The sequence below is a fragment of the Triticum aestivum genome, chromosome 6A (genome assembly GCF_018294505.1).
Source record: "Triticum aestivum cultivar Chinese Spring chromosome 6A, IWGSC CS RefSeq v2.1, whole genome shotgun sequence".
Lineage (NCBI taxonomy): Eukaryota > Viridiplantae > Streptophyta > Magnoliopsida > Poales > Poaceae > Triticum > Triticum aestivum.
The window spans coordinates 611,489,585-611,494,218 of record NC_057809.1 but is presented as its reverse complement, the minus strand read 5'-3'; positions in this window follow the sequence as shown (position 1 = coordinate 611,494,218).

Sequence of the window (4,634 nt, the reverse complement as noted above, 5' to 3'; positions counted from 1 at the left end):
TACACAATATGTTCCCCTTTGAGAGGTTCATGGGAGTCCTAAAGAAATATGTTCGTAACCGCGCTAGGCCAAAAGGAAGCATCTCCATGGGCCATCAAACAGAGGATGTCATCGGGTTTTGTGTTGACTTCATTCCTGGCCTTAAGAAGATAGGTCTCCCAAAATCGCGGTATGAGGGGAGACTGACTGGAAAAGGCACGCTAGGAGCGGACTCAATAATATGTAGGGACGGGCATTCTTGGTCGAAAGCGCACTACACAGTTTTACAGAACTCTACATTGGTGACCCCGTATGTCGATGAACACAAGAATAGTCTGCGGTCCAAACACTCGAAGCAGTGCAACGACTAGATTACATGTGAACACATCAGGACTTTCAGCAGTTGGTTGGAAACACGTCTCAGAGGTGACAACACTGTTTGTGATGAGCTGTACTTGTTATCCAGGGAACCATCTTTGACTGTATTGATTTACAAAGGATACGAGATAAATGGGAATACATTTTACACGATTAAACAAGATCAAAAGAGCACCAACCAAAACAGCGGTGTCCGCTTTGATGCAACAACCGAGAAGGGAAAGGACACATATTATGGTTACATAGTGGACATATGGGAACTTGACTACGGACATGATTTTAAGGTCCCTTTGTTTAAGTGCAAATGGGTCAATCTGTCAGGAGGCGGGGTATAGGTAGACCCATAGTACGGAATGACAACAGTGGATCTGAAAAATCTTGGATACACTGACGAACCGTTCGTCCTAGCCAATGATGTGGCACAAGTTATCTATGTGAAGAACATGTCTACCAGACTGAGAAAAAGAAAAGATAAGGAAGCGAATACATCATACAATGAGCCAAAGCGCCACATAGTTCTTTCAGGAAAAGGGGGCATCGTGGGAGTGGAGGGCAAGACAGACATGTCTGAAGATTATGAAAAGTTTCATGAAATTCCTCCCTTCAAAGTCAAGGCTGACCCAAGCATCCTGATAAACGATGAAGATTATCCATGGTTACGGCGCAATAAGCAAATGACACAAGCGAAAAAAATGAAGACTTTCTCCCGCAACTATTATGATGATACCATGCCAACTTTGTAACAGACGAGTATGATACCATTCTCCATTTTGTACATGCACATGCTATGCCAACTTTTTCAGAGTTCATTTCAAATGCTTTAATGTCTTATGGTTTGGCCCTCGTAATACCATTAATCCCGGTTCACTCCTTGTCAACAATGTTCTCACCATGAACACTCTCAAGAGCGCAACAAACTTGTGATTCACACAAATTCAAAAAATTCAAATTTTAACTATTCCAATTTGAAAGCTAATGGCACTAATAGAAAGTTTATAATTTTTCTAAAACTAAAAGCAAAAAGAATTAAAAAATAAAGCAAAAAACAAAAGAAAATAAATAATGCAGAAAACAAAACAAAAAAAACTGAAATAAAAATAAAAATAGCAACAATAAGTATTTTGTTGTAAGTAGAAACAAAACAAAATAAATAAAGCAACAAAGAAAACAAAAAAAACAAAAATATGTTTTCAAATTTGAAAACTAATGGCAATTAAAAAAGTTTATAATTTTTCTAAAACAAAAAGCATATGGAATTAAAAAATAAAGCAAAAAACAAAATAAAATAAAATAAATAAAGCATCAAAAAAACAAAAAAATGCCACCTACTGGGCCCCCACAGCCTGAATACGACTAGAAACCCATCCATGGGCCAGGATTCAGGCCCGCAGGAGGCCCAGTAGGTCCACAGGCATAGCAGTGACAATTAGGCCCGAAAGCCTGCAATGGAGAGAAGCTTGAGAGGGGTGCGGCAGTGGGGCTTATAAACCACTGCGCACCCCTCTCAACTAGCGAGGTGGGACTAAATTTTCGACGCGGGCGCAGCAGCACAACACCTTTGGTCCCGGTTGGTGGTACCAACCGGGACTAAAGGTGGGCATTGGTCCCGGTTGGTGCGACGAACCGGTACCAATAACCCCCTTTAGTCCCGGTTGGTGCCACCAACCGGGACCAAAGGCCGCCGCTTCCCGCCCTTTGGGCTGCTGAAAAGTGGCCTTTGGTCCCGGTTGGTGGCACCAACCGGGACCAATGCCCACCTTTAGTCCCGGTTGCTGCCACGAACCGGGACTAAAGGCTCTGCTATATAAGTCCACACTTAGGAGATTTTCACTCTCATCTTGCAGTTGCCGCCCCCGACGACGCCGACGCCGCCAGGCTGCCCCGACGCCGCCCGCCCCCGTCGTCGCCGTCGCCCGCGCCCCTGCCCCGACGCACGCCGCCCCGGCCCGCCCCCGTCGCCGTCGCCCGCGTCCCTGCCCCGACGCGCGCCGCCCCGGCCCGCCCTCGCCGTCGCCCGCGCCGGCCCCTTCCCCGACGCGCGCCACCCCGGCCCGCCGTCACCGTCGCCCGCGCCCCCTACCCCGAGCGCGCGCCCACTGCCCCGTCGCCATCCTCGCCGCCGACCCCGCGGTCCTCCTGGTCCGGCCGGCGCCCTCCCTAGCTAGCATTTTTTTCATATATATGCTTGTTTTATATATATATGTATATATGTTCTCTGTGTATATATATGTTCATGTATATATGCAAAAGATTGCTTTTTAGAAAAATTAGGATTTTTTTCTGTCATAGATTTTTTTGGTGATATTAATTATTGTAAATATGCAAATGTTTGTATATTCATATGAACAATGAATTAGGCAATACTACTTCATGTATTTTTAAGAAGGAAGAAGAAGAAAAAGAATGAGAGGAAAAAGGAAATAAGAAGAGGAAGAAAGGAGAAGAAGAGGGGAGGAAGAAGAGGAGAAATAGATAAAAAGAAGAAAAAAGAAGAAAAAGAAGAGGAGAAGAAGAAAGGAATAGAGGAGAAGAAGAGAAAATAGATATTTCTATTTTCTCTTCTCCTCCTCTATTCCTTTCTTCTTCTCCTCTTTTTTCTTCTTCTTTTTTTTCTTCGATCTTCTCCTCTAGCTATTCCTTTCTTCTTCTCCTCTTTTTATTTCTTCTTTGTTTTCTTATGTTTTATCGGGTCTGTCGTCGTCGATATACGTACCCCTCCCGATAACTTACACACGTGGGGGGGGGGGGTGTAACGCCCCATATGTAACCTTCCCGAATTGTACTCCAACTCTTGCCGTTTCCGGCATTAAGTTATATTTAATTCTCGGGTTCGGGTCTTTGCCTCCGTGTGTTGTTTTCGTTTTTGTGCATCTCATATCATGTCGTCACGTGCATTGCATTTGCATACATGTTCATCTCATGCATTCGAGCATTTTCACCGTTGTCCGTTTTGCATTCCGGTGCTTCGTTCTCCTCCGGTGGCCATTTCTAGCTTTCTTTCGTGTGTGGGGATTAAACATTTCCGGATTGGACCGAGACTTGCCATGCGGCCTTGGTTTACTACCGGTAGACCGCCTGTCAAGTTTCGGGTCATTTGGACTTCGTTTGATACTCCAACGGTTAACCGAGGGACCGAAAAGGCCTCGTGTGTGTGCAGCCCAACACCCCTCCATTTTGGCCCAAAACCCACCAAACTCAGCTCCATCGTCTCTGTCGTTCGATCACGATCGTGTGGGCGAAAACCGCACCTCATTTGGACTCTCCTAGCTCCCTCTATGCCTATAAATAGCCCCTCCTTCGAAATCCCGGGTCTCTTCTTCCCCCTAACCCTAGATCCAACCCACCGCGCCGCACCGGACAAAAACCGCGCCGGCGGACGTGTCCGATCTGCCTCCCGCCGCCACGTGGCATGCCGCTGTTCGCAGTCGCCGCCGCCCACCGCACCGGCCCGCGCGGCCCGGGGCAGGCCCCCGCGGCCCGAGCCGCCCCGTGCCCGCGCCTGGGTTCCCCGCCGCCTTCTTCCCCGCGGCCGGGCCGCCTCGCCGGCCGGCGCCGCCGCGGACCACCTCGCCAGCAGGAACTCGCTCCGGCGATGCCCACCTCCGCCGGAGCTCCTCGCCGCCGCCCTCGACAGCCCCGCCGCGGCCGCCCTCGCCGCACCGGTCCATGCCGCCACCGGATCCGGGCGACCGCGCCCTCTCCGACCGCCCCAGCACTCCGGCGAGCCTCTGCCCGGCGCCTTCTCCCTCGCCGGTGAACATTGATCCGCCGCCGCCTCGGGTTCCGTGAAACCCTAGATCTGAGAGAGGTTGTTTTTTTGTCTAAGTCCCAGTTTTTCTCAAATCCAAGTGCCCATGTTTGACCTGCCATATCTCCGCATCCGTAGCTCCGATTTGGGCATATGATATGTCAAAATCTTCGTCTCGACGAGTACATCATTTCATTCCATTGCATCATTTGTATTTGAGGTCATCTTGTTGCCCAAAATGCTGTTCGAAGGAGGCATCATGAGTTAAATTGCAGATCCGTTAGTTCAACATGCACTTTTGTCATTTTTGCCATATTAAATCCGTGCATGATATGCCTGTGCCCCTTTGGGATGAATTGTTAAGCATGTTGTCTTCTTTCCAGAGGTGCCTCCCATGCATTTTTAGGATGTGTGTGTTGTCTTGTGCAAGCTTGCGAAGAGGGCTACTTGAGTTTACTGATTTCAGGGACTTAGTGAAAATCACCAAGTCTGAGATGTTTTAGTTCACGATGCTATATGTCCAGCTTGT